This window comes from Hoplias malabaricus, chromosome 4 (genome assembly GCF_029633855.1).
Source record: "Hoplias malabaricus isolate fHopMal1 chromosome 4, fHopMal1.hap1, whole genome shotgun sequence".
Taxonomy (NCBI): domain Eukaryota; kingdom Metazoa; phylum Chordata; class Actinopteri; order Characiformes; family Erythrinidae; genus Hoplias; species Hoplias malabaricus.
The window spans coordinates 30,094,198-30,107,477 of record NC_089803.1 but is presented as its reverse complement, the minus strand read 5'-3'; positions in this window follow the sequence as shown (position 1 = coordinate 30,107,477).

The following is a 13,280-nucleotide window of genomic DNA, read 5'->3' as shown; positions in this document are numbered from 1 at the left end:
AATAATAATTTAAGTTGGGTTAGGTTACCTCACCTAAATGATCTAGTTCAATATTTAAAATTGCTTAAATATGCACAATCAACCCTCACACAGTGGCTTTTGGTTTTGCACTGGATGAAATATTTGAAACGTTGTAATAGGGTCCTCTAGTGTCTATACCTTATTATAACAACCTTCAATACAGAAACTATGGAGAATGTCTCCATCTGCTGGACAAACCGAGAGAGTTCATATGCTGCTGATTGTGGTGAAGATTTAGCTTCATACGAGCGGTTATGAAACCAGTCCTTTCTGTAGCAGTTTGTGGGTGTCATTCTGAGTGTTGGTGTGTAATTTGACGTTTGAGAAGATTTTGTTCTTATCTTGCGTAACTGTCTGAGAGAACAAAACTCTCTTAATCTCTCATAAGTGTGATTAGCCTGAAACAAAATGGAGGCATGAAACAGCTAGAGAAGAGAGGCAAGGCTTGAATTCATTCTGGCATATCTGAACACAGGGAGAGAGACTTTCTATTAAACACAGACAGAGATTTCTATAGAATCTAGAGGTGAGATTCCTAGACTATTTTTCTATGGAATCAGATTTGTGCTTCAAAATCAGAATGTTATCTCAAACTTATAACTTGCAAACAAAATATCCAGCTCTGACCTTTGTGCTCCATGAATTTTGTGCGTGAGCTCTGAGTTTTCTGCGCGTGCTCTCTGAGTTTTGTGCGCCAGCTGGACGGGTTCTGTGCTGAGCTCTGAGTTTTGTGGGCCAGATCCCTGAGTTTTGCGAGCAGTTTTGGCACAAAGCTCTCGCGTGGGCAGGACTTCTCAGGGGTGCCTTTCCATTGGCTAATGAGTTTGTGAGTGACAACTCAGTGCCCAAGGCATTCGTTGCAACCCAGCAACGGAGAGACAGGAAATATTTCAACATTAAAGAGTTAGTAATTTTACATAGGGTGACCAGATCTGATTGCAAAAGAGGACACGTCTCTGGGGGGTGGGCGACTACTGACGTGCAGACTGACCAATTAATTGCTTACAGAGAAGGTTATTGACCAATAACGGTAGCTCTACAGTCAGACCGTCCAATCAGAAGATTTTAGGCTACTTCACCACGCCCCCTTCTCACTCAAGCGAACCAATCGGAGTAGGGGAGGGCGGGACTAGTTTGTGAACAAAACGCTTCTCGAAGTTCTATGTAAGCTCCAGAAAAACAAAATCCCGGACGTTCGTGAAATTCCGCCCGGACATTTTTTAAGTCTAAATAAGAGGACATGTCCGGGTAAAAGAGAACGTCTGGTCACCCTAATTTATACAAACACGAATTCTCTCTGTACTTTACTGTTTTAAAACGACGAAATACCTGCAAATTCCAACAATCAATGTAGATATTGATTTAATGTTCTGTCTAAAACAAACCTGTTTGTCTCTCGTTACCAGATACTGATCCGAGGTAAAAGCACACCGATGTCTGTTTGCTCAGGGTGAAACAGAATAAATGAGTGTTTGTTTATTTGTAAATTATTATTCATGAGTGCTTAAGCCTCTGTTCAAAAACCTATCGTAGTGGGTCTTTGCTTTTCCATAATCGCTGTTAGACGGTTTAAATGCCCAAATTTTATTTTGAAGACGACAGTTAATCTGTTTTTAACAAATGCCTTATGTGCATTTTGTTACAGGAGGTCTCAGAGAAAAGAGAGACATCACAGACAAGAGTGTTCCTGCTCCTTTAATGACTACAAATTTAATAAAGTTGTATCAAACTTCTGCAAAGTCCACTGTCATTTCTGGATTTTGAGAGGAAATGTGAATAATTAATAAATCATTAATCATTATCAACAATAATGAATTATTAATAATAACGATGATTAATACTAATATTGATAAACAAGAAGTCAAAATGTTCTAACAGTATACAGTTCAAGCAAAAATAACTATCTGTTTAAATATTATGAAAGAGGAAATTAATTAAATATCAGAGCTATTCAGCAACGTAAATGTTCATATGTTATATTCTGCAAATGCGGAGTCTCAAAGCCGAATACACACGCTTGCTGCACTGATTTATTGTTGCTGCACTGAGTTGTCACTCAAAAACGCATTAGCCAATGGGAAGGGACCCCTGAGAAGTCCCGCCCACGCAAGAGCTTTGTGCCAAAACTCAGAGAGCATGCGCAGAACTCAGAGCTCGCGCACAAAAGTCATGGAGCACAAAGGTCAAAGCTGGATATTTTGTTTGCAAGTTATACGTTTTAAGTTTGAGATAAAAAATTGTACGATTCTTTTTGGCACAAATCTGATTCCATATTTTTCTGAAGAGAATTATCTGAGTGGCATGAAACTAAAATACAAATGATCTGGTTGTTTTGAACAGAAAAAAAAAAATTACATGGTTATATATGTGTTGCAGACATCATGACTGGTATATGTATATGGTATGTGTCACCACCACTTTTAAGACTTGCATGATGCATTTCTAAGCTCCATCTGTAGTTGTTTGTCCAGGAGGAATTGCAGAAACTTACCTGCTTTCAAAGGTTACATAGTTCTGCAGTGCTGAGCTCAGAGCAGCAATCACAGAGTCTCTGTTCTCCTCCTATTACAGGACAGTTAAGCATCACCATGATTTTGAAGCTATAATTTTGCTGTAAAATTGCGATTTTATGGAAGCATATTCCAACCTTTAGCCCTTACATTGATCTTTCACTCACACCCCTGGTGATTTATGCAACAGTGGTAACAGTAGGTTTGCTGCATGATTGTCTACCATTGCATAACTCTGTGTTTGTATACCAAGAATAGATCATGTTCTGGCATCCAAAATTTGTTTACACACTCACATAGGGAATTCTCTTCCTTGTGGGGACCAGTAGCTGGTCACCACAACATAAATCATATAATGTTAAGGTGAAGAAATGTTTCAAGGTGAGGGTAGGATTAAGATTAAGATAAGGCCAGATGTTGTTATGGATAAGTCTCCACAAAATGAATAGAAGTCTATGTAATGGGCCCACAGTACATGAAAACAGTGTGTGTATACCAAAAATCACATTGTGGGGCCCACACTTTTCTTCCTTTTGGCAACAGCAGTTGGTCCCCACAAAGTAAATCATTATATTTTATGGTGAAGAAATGCTTAAGGTTGGGTTAAGGGCTAGGGTTACGCTAGTAGTATTTATGGAAAATTTAATAGTAAGTCGCCCCAAAATAAATAGTAATGTCTAAGTCATGTCCCCACAACTCACAGATACATGAATGTGTGTGTGTTCTTTAGTGATTAGCACATTTGAGAAGGCGTCCTTGGTTTTTGGCAAGCCGTTGGTTGGTGAGATCTGGCATTTCTCACCTCAGATGAGCTTTTTAAACTTCTCAAGCCCTTTTTTTCCACTGCATATCAATATTCATGCACAAATGTTCAGATATTCTAAAATGTGCCAAGAGATTTAATTAACAGTCATTCCTGTTGATTTCTGAAGTTTTGATAACCCCTATTAATCAACTGTGCCTCGAGCCTGGCTCTGGGACGGTCGGTCAGAGGGAGCTTTCATTAAGATTTCACAGGTCCTTTGGCAATTTCTTTTTGCAGACATATCTCCAACCTGCAGCCAAGACACACCATACACAAGGAGCTCCAGGAGTGCGTCTGATTGCCTTAATGATGTGGGGAGTGAATTAATGCTGAACAGTTGCAGGGTTTAAAATAATTATGTGTCTCTTGACAGGTGGAGATGAATTTTGAATAAAAAATAGACTTACATCAGCCAGGAACAAAAAGTGAGTGTATGTTGAATAGCAGCTTGGAAAAAGAACAGATTTTATATAAAGCTGGCACACACTTGTCAAGCATTCATGGTCTGTTTTGTGAATATGGGACACAGAACACAGAATTTACCAGTTGGAGTAACTAAGCAGCATAGAGAGAGAGAGAGAGAGAGAGAGAGAGAGATGTCTCTGTGAGTGGGTGGCATGTCAATGAGCAACTGTTACATTTGAATCGTAAAGACTAGCCCCATGTCCTCGCTGTTCTGCTGCCAGTTTTAACAAATGCTCTTCTAATCCCCAAAATACTCTCATAACTGATGAAGCTATTCATATCAAATCAAATATATTTGTATAGCGCTTTTTACAACTGATGTTGTCACAAAGCAGCTTCACAGAATTCCAGTAAAGATAAAGTTTTAACATGAAATGTAGAAATGTAAAGAATGTAAACATACCCAAGGAGAGCAAACCAGGGGTGACAGTGGCAGGAAAAATACTCCCTCAGCTGAGGAAGAAACCTTAGGAGGAACCAAGGCTCCCAAGGGGGGACCTATCCTCTTCTGATTAATCTGCTGGAAATATTATTTAGGAGTCCATGAAAACTTCAAATGTAGTGTGGGCAGCTCCAAGGCAACTTTTCTATAAAGAGTCACTCTCATGAGATGAATAATCAAACTGCTATGTATCCCCTGATATGATCAATTTATACTCCATAGAATGGGTCACCCACATGGAGGAAGTCATGTTTAGAATAGTTTAATACAGGATTGCTAAAACGTCCAGGCCACTGGGTGTGCAATGTTTCCTAATATGAAGGAGAATCCTTTGGTGAAAATGATTGATCCTTTAATCTAACAATACACCGGAAGGTGCCCCATGGTATATGTCTACATGTACTGTGATAAAGACTGTGTATGTAAATGCATTACACGACACTAAGGGTCTAATAGGATGTTTCCACAGATGGCAGGTAAAATGAACGTTTGCCGTGATGCTTGTAAGTGAGGCCGAAGGGCTGTTAGTTATGAATCATACATGGAAGCAACTCAGAGTCTGTGTGATCATTAGGCCATATTTGGGCCCTGATGTTAGTGGAGAGGAGATGAGCTCCTGGAGGGCTTTCTCTATTATTCATTGGTATAGGAGAGCAACATAGCCCTATTCTTGGAAAGCTGCTTAATGAGGGGGTGTGATCAGGATGCTTGGCTGCCTCTGCGTCACCCAAGCCCAAACATGCTTTAAACTGCTCTCCTCTACACATCACAGACAACTTCACATCCATTCTGTCTCTTGTGCAGGTTATCAAGCTCTCAGTTGGCCCAAAACACATGGAAATGGAGGCTCTAAAATTTATATCACATTACCTTTGCCCCACTGACTTTTCCCCCAGTTTGAGACCATTGTTTATCTAACTGAACTGCCAGTCAGCTGGTGACCAATGCTCTAAGACCTGACTTATTATATAAACATGACAAATATTGCAGGGAAGAAAGATACTGACTTCAGTTACCCCCCCTTCAGTGGCTGAGGCCAGACAGTTGACTTGGTTAGATTAATAATAATAATAATACTTGTTTTATTAATAATAATATTTTATATCATTTTGCACAAAATAATATAACATGTCTATCTGTCACATCTTGGCACTTTCTTGTTTGTTTTCCCCTTCCATGTGGCTCTGTCTGTTTGTTGTTATTCTTATCTCCGCCCTCGTTCCACTCTAGCTCCACCTTGGTTCCGCCTCCTTGTCATTGTCCTTCGTTATCTGTGTCAGGTGTTTCTTGTTAGTTCTTGTATTTAAGTCCTCTTCACTCACTTCCTGTTATCGGTCAATTGTCGTTTGTGATTTGTGTTTGTATTTGTGTTGTCGTTTGTCATTTGTAGTTTTGCTCTGTTCAAGTCAAGTCGTGTCATTTCGTTCTGTTTCCCAGTTGTTATATTAGTGTTTGTTTCTCATTTCTCGTTTCTTGTTCCTTGTTCAGTCTCCTGCCTGTTTCATGCCCCAGTCTTGTAGTGTTGTTTCCTGCTCTTTCCTAGGTTTCTAAGTAAAGTTATTTCGTGTCCCTCGTCAAGTTCGTTTTGTTGTGTTATCTTTATAATAAATCTCTGTGTTGTAGCGAGTGTGTCCGCCTCCGTAAGTCCACTCATCACGCCCCCGTGACACTATCAAAATAGTATCTCTAGAAATAGTAATTTTACCAGAAACTGCAAAATGTTCTTTACATTTAATGTGAATTAACATATTCTAGATAAAAATGATATTCTTTGACTGCGTTCATCATGAACATTTCACAAAGTTTAAAGTTTGGTTAAAATTATTTAGAGATGCATCTTTAGTTCCCTTGCATTTAATAATGAACCCTTGAAGCATTAATTGTAAGGGTCATTACATGTAAATGTATATTTAATTATACCATAAACAAAATCAACAACCACAACATCAACAATACTGCAACTATTAATATCACTATTAATACTACTATTAATATAAATACTATTACTACTACTAATAACAACAATAAGAGTAAAATTAGAACTATGAAATTCTTCAGATAAAACAAATATTCCAGTAAATGTTTTATGATTGAACTGGAAGTCAGACTCCATCCAAAAAATGAGAACAAAAGATATGTGGAGCATTAAGTCTCTGGAGAATCACAAGGCCTCTCCCCATTATCTGGGTTAAAGGCACTGCTATATGTGATCTGGACTGGGAAAGTCTCTGAGACTATTGATTAACAATAAAACAAAAAAAGGTGTCATATACACTCTGATATTATAATTTAAGGAGGAATTTGTGAGCTCAATCAGCAATAGGCTGTGGTTGAAATTATAGGGATGAAATAAACAGTTAAGGTAGAATAATACATGAACTTTGTATCTGTTATTGGTTATTGTGTGTGTGTGTGTCTGTGAAAACAGTCGGATTTTAATGGCAATGACAGAAAATTCAAACAAACATAAACACACACCAATAACAGAATGCGTGTGTGTGTTAGTCAGCTCTGTGGTTCAACCTTCGCATGAAGGCCTAGCACAATAAATAACATGGGATTTGCTGATGTCATTGGTAAGGACATTTTGGTGCTTGGTGGTGTTTAAATGAGTCTCTAGTGATATTCAGTTCACATACATTCACATTTATTTTAGACATGTCTAAGAAATCTAATGGGAGTAGTGTAATAGCATGGTATATACCATCATATACTATATATGAGCCCCCATTTTCATTCCAATTCAGTAATACTGCCATTTAATGAAAATAATTCCTTCAATGGAGTATTATATTCCGAATGTTTCAGGCAAAAGCAAATCAACAGGAAAGCTTTTGCTGCTCTCTGATTTATTGTTGTTTAATATAGTGTTGCTAGCACGTTAATGTTACGGTAGTTTGTAACATCTATAGGAGGACATCCCTTACTGTGTTCATTATCTGTAACCACTTATACTGTTCAGGATTGTGATCTGTGTGGAGCCTACCTGGAATCACTGGGTGCAAGGCAACATCCCTTACTAATATTTTCTGCATTAAGGATTTGCAGAGAAACCAGAAGTTGTAGTTTATTCTGTTGACTGCAGTCAAAGAGCTACTATCTTATTACCTATTCATAATCATAATAACAAAAAATATTCTCTTATTAGTGAAAAAAGTGATTAAATTAAGAAATAGAAATGGCATTATAAAGAAAATGAAGAGCAAGGTAAAATATTAAAAAAATAACTATACAAAAAGAATGCATAATGAAACAGATGGAAAAAACAACTAAGCTGATAAATTAAAATACCTGTTAAATAAATAGGCAACTAAATGTTTAAAAAAAGAGAAAAGATATAGCTACATTAAATCACCAAAATAGATGCTTTGAAAGATAAAAAATAACCTATTAAAAGATTCAAGAGCTATTTCTTTGGTAACCAAATGACAGATTATTCCAAGAAATATGGTTTTGTTGAAACAGCATATTAATCAGTACAAGTTTCTCAGAATCAGTAGTTGAGACAAAACATGAACCTGGTAGGGATTTGAGAGTAGTGTCTGTTTGAAGGCGATCTTATGCTCTTCTACTCATGTTTGTGAAACTGAGGTCACAGTTAAAGTGACTCTTAGATTCATGACATACAGTTTGGCCTTCAGAGACAGAGTCTAAATACATTCATTTTCTGTTTTGTCTATGCCTCATTTTCAGTACCTTGTCTTATTCAGTTCTAAGAAATGATGAGACATCCACCTATTGTCATCTCTGAAGTTAAACAATGAACATTTGGGCAAAAATATATGCTGTCTTTCAGGGCCCATATTTTCTTTTCTTTTTTCTCCTTTTCAACCCACAGGAAACCCACACTGACACAGGTAGAACACACCAAATTCCTCACAGACAATGAAATGAGGGTTTTGAAAACTTCCTCTGCATATGAAGGAATTTATACATTTTATTATTAAATTATGTTAGCTAAGAAAGCATATATAAGTTAAATAATAAAGGGACCTCAATTGAATGGTGGGAGATGAAAAATACAGGCTGTGTGGAAAAACAATACTCATTGCACCATAATATCCATTATCACATAAGTGTTTTAAATTTGTCTTCTGGTGGTTACAAAGTGAAGAGAGGAGACCAAATGCCAGGAGAAATGGTACAATTCAAATAAAGGAAAAACAATACAACAGAAGGATGCAAACCACTGTAAGCCTGGTACTTGGGTAGGTCTGAAAATAGAGAGAATGGAAAATACCTTGTAAATATCTTCACAAGAAATAAATGGTCAGAAAAAAGGGTAAAATATATAAAAAATCTAAGTATAGAGACTAACAGTTTTCAGTGCAACAAAGAATTAATACAAAATGTGTGCGAATTGTTTTAAAGAGAGGTTAATCAATTTGTTGCAGGACTAAGGATAGATATACCTCCCTTTGACGCAATACCAAGAAGGACCAAAATTGTGTAAAAATATTTAACCAGTATCTTTTTTAAAAATGTAAATTCCCTATAACTAATTATGTTTTCCTTTAATGTGAATTTCAGATATGCTCTATAAATAAACCAGGACTGAATTAAATATGAAATAATTGGTATATGAAACATTATAAATGTATGAACACAATTTGTGTGAGGGCTAAATCTTTGCATCAGTCAGACATGGACTTTTTTTTAATCAGTCTTCATTAATTGGGAAGGTGCCTGAGATGTAGCAAGAGCAAACAACTGAAATAACACTGTCTTCTAAATATATTCTGGCAAGTACCATTTGAGGTGAATTTCTGTGTGCATTTACTATTGACACAAGGCTTGGAGCTCAAACATTCTTTACAAATCAGCACTTGAATACATAGGAAATGTACACCCACATTTATTTAAACTCTTAAGATAAGTACAATCTACTGTCTACATGCCATGCATACATAATCAGGCAAATGCAGGCCATTACGAAACTGCCTGCTTTAGCTCCTGCATATTTAATGCTTTTGTATCATCTTACGTCTCCAGGTCTAGTGATCCAGACATTTGTCATGTGTTTACCAAATGCTCTCCAAACAAAGCTTCTGTGTTGTGAGCACACTATACTGTGTTTGGGGTTTAAGTCAAAGATGACACCTTCTTTGAAGCATCAAACAACAGCCAATGTGCCAAAAACCTTCTGTGATTTTGGTTTTATTTAAACTGTGACATTTTATATCAATAAATACTAGATGACTGGATTTGAGAAATGTGTCAGTTAAAGGCAACAATTTAGGCTATGTTTTATGTATATTATTTAGATCAGGACACAGCACTGACCATGATTCTCTGATATTCGTGAAATTAATTATTCTATTACACTGTATAACAAATTAGGTCATTTTTGTATCATTAACATTCAGAGTTCATCTGATAATGGCTAGTCTTGGTCTTGTGAGGTCATTCATTTGGTGTAAATCATATGTGCAATTTCTTAATTCAATACAGTTAAACATCCACTTTCCTTTTTTGGCCTTTGTATTGACATTAAAGCAGCAGGGACATTATCAAGTAGAAACAGACCTGTTTGTGCATGGCTGTTCATAAAAATGTGATCATTTTAGAGACTGGCTCTCCGGTTATTTTTACATCTATTAAAAAGGATCATATTTCACACAACAAGAAGAGAGAGAGGTCTGACAAATTAGATCATTATCTCTGTATCGTGTGAATGAATTACCTTTTCTTAACAACTTAATGAGTGATTTTCTAATCCTGCAGGCATGAAAGAGAACAATGCTAATTTTCTCAAGCACATAGACAAAGGGGAAAAAATGAAGGCTATTACACAGAGTAGAATAACAGGTCATGTGGTCCTCAGTTGGACCATATTTGTAGGCTTTTCATTGTTCTTCTTTGCATTTGCTCAGGACAATTTATATGAATCTCCAGAAGAATTATTATGGACTGTGGGTTTAACAGCTGGTCTTTACATTGTAGTGTTCCCAGTGAAGCACTAGACATTACATGGTAATTGTGCACAGTAATTTTTCAAAGTATCAAAATCAGTGTAACAATACAGGAAAAAATATACAGAGCTGAATGCCAAGTCATCTCCATATTAAAGAACTGAATTTTGTCCTCTGAAATACTTGCACTTTCCTTCAGTTACAGATATATATTTATATATGTATATTATACATTATATATTTAGGCTTTAATGGTGATGATGATGATGTTGTAATCCCAAACCTTATTAAATACGGCAACACTGCATTGTCTCTCAGCAATGCCATGCACTTACTACTATTTACTTACTCAACTACTCTTAGTTATCTACTTCAAAAGGTAATTGTTTCATTTGAGTTATTTCCTAGTAATACTTTTAGTTCTTAACTATAACTAGAAGTAACAGTACAGTAGCAACCAGCCAATATTTGTTTTGGGCCTTTTCCCCTGCATATTGAGATATTACCAGATTTTCTGAAAATGTTATTGATGATCTGTATCATATGTGAATACATACCTAAATTCTTCAAACGGAGAAATGGTATTTGTGAATTGTTGTACTATTTGCCTGCACATTGTTTTACAGAATGGTGAACCCAATCCTTACTGCTGAAAGACTCAGCCTCTCTGAGATGCTCTTTTTAAAGCCTCTCACTCTGTTATTTATTTATTTCTTTTCTGTAGCATACAAAACTTTACCATATTTTTTTGACCCATCCCAACTTTTTTTGTAATCTGTTGCTGGCATCAAATTCAAGTTTCTCAGTTTTAACAACGGAAATATTACTTTTGTAATATATTCAATTAAATTCATTTTCTTAATCATCTAATTCAGTTCAGGGTCATGAGGATCCTGAGCCTACACAGAATGAAAGGACAAGGCAAGGTGCAATGCAGGAACACATGCAGGACAAGACATTTTCTATTAAACAAAGAGCTTTATTGATTTGCACACTGTTACACTCTGTTTTTATTTCAATTTTGCTCAGTGCCAAGTGGAAATTGGATTTATAGGTGGTTTAAAAAGATTAAAGTTTTCAAATACAATAGCAAGCTCAAGTTCTTATTTGGTTTTGTGCTATCTGGGAATGCCAGGTAAAATTTCTTCACCCACACATACAATTAGCAACCTGTATGATGAAAGTCCAGTCCAGCAATACATTTATCATTGTATATCAGACTATGCTGCTGTTTTCACAATTTCTCTGCAATGTTGTAAGGGCACTGAGGTCTCCATGTATAAATTTAAATGTCACTTTTGGCCTAAAACATATTTGAACCAGGGTCTCTCATTTCATGGTTCAAAAAATGTGTTTTTTTACCTTTATAGTCATGTTTAAAATTGACATGGTTTGTAGTCAGTAAATGGACTGAAAACCAAAGTCAAAGTAACATACTGTTGCTTTAAGTAGCAGAAATCTTGAGTTATACTCAGAATCCAATTCAAACGCTTTAGAAAGAGAGAAAATTTGCTTTGTCCCTCCAATCAGCCCTGTTTCTGGGCGGTCTTGTCGTTTCAGACGCAGCGGGAGCACAAATCAAGGGCAGTTCAGAATGAATTGACTGTTTTTTTCTCTTACGCTCTCTCTCTTTCACTCAATCTCTACTCCTGCATTAGCAGGAACGTGTTTACCATATTCATACCATACCCTCCAGTAAGCTGAAGCGCACCTCAGAGGAGGACAGTGCGTTTCCTTCACTCTCACCACCCACAATTTTTCTGCTTGTTGTGGGATGCCATACATGCCACTGCTAGCCAAAGTACCAAAAAATGCTTTCAGTTAATGGTGGCTCTCTGTGTTGTATAATGAGCAATCTGTAACACTGGAAACAAGTGTAAAAAAAAAAAGGTCGTTTATACATTTTGGGCAAACTCTTTTCCATGTTATTAGGTAGAATGGCATGTATGACTGTTCGTATGTGCACATGCTATGACTGAAGTTTATCTTGTCTATAAGTTTTTATTCATGTTTTGAATTACCACCAAAATTCAATTGCTACACATGTTATTTAGTTTTTATAGCACTTCCACTCTGCCTTTACTTTCATGCAGATATCACTCTCTAGAATTCAGGAGTCAGTTCTATCTACGGCAAAAACAAATCAATATTACCCACCTATGGAGCAGGAATACGGCAATATCTTCAACTTGGATCATGCTTTTCAACATTTGGAGGTTCATTCATTGAGAGAAAGCCTAGCATTCAGGACTGAGAGACTTTTTTTTTTTTTTTACTTATTCACAACAACTGAGGCGCAGACAGATGGCAGAACAGCAGATCGTGTGTAAATATTCCGAATTTTATAAATATGTTATTTGATTATTTGACTGGACTGCAGTCCAATATCATAACACTAGAGAGACTGCTCATTCCCTCCTCCCCAAACACAAAGCTCATGCAGGTTGCCAAATTGAGGAAACTGAACTTACATGAATGATCACAAGACAATTTTGGACCTTCACAAATGAATGTGCTATAATCATGCCTGTTTTACACAGAAAATTGTACATCATTTCACTAAAATTTCTACCTATGCTAGTGAACTACAAAATGTGAACAAGCTGCCGTTTTTCCTGTATTTACCAGCTTCACATTTGACCTTCCATTTCCATATAATAAAATCTAACTTTTAAGGTTAATTTCTGCCAAGCAGAGGAGGAAAAACGATATGCTGAATATACTGCAATATCCAAATTATAATTTGGTAGCCTCAAAATAATTGTGTTTTACCAAAAATTTTACCTTTTGTATGTCAAATAAATATTTTTTGGACGAAAAATGAACTTAATAATCACTATTTTGTAGTATGTGTGATCTGCTGCTGCTTTTCTGTTTTTTTCTCCTCTCCATGTAGTTTGGTTTACGACATCGTATTAAATGGCCATTGACAGTTTATGACATTTCAATCACAGAAGTTGAGAGGATGGAAAGGGATATGAACAAGGCTAAAAGTGGCTGGGGTGCCACAGTGTTTAAGTAGTGTGGCATGGTTTGGGAGAGGGGTACTGGAGCTACCACTTACAAGTTTAGTTGAGGAATTTAAATTAGCATATGTGAGCCTCGAAATTATTTTGTTAGGATCA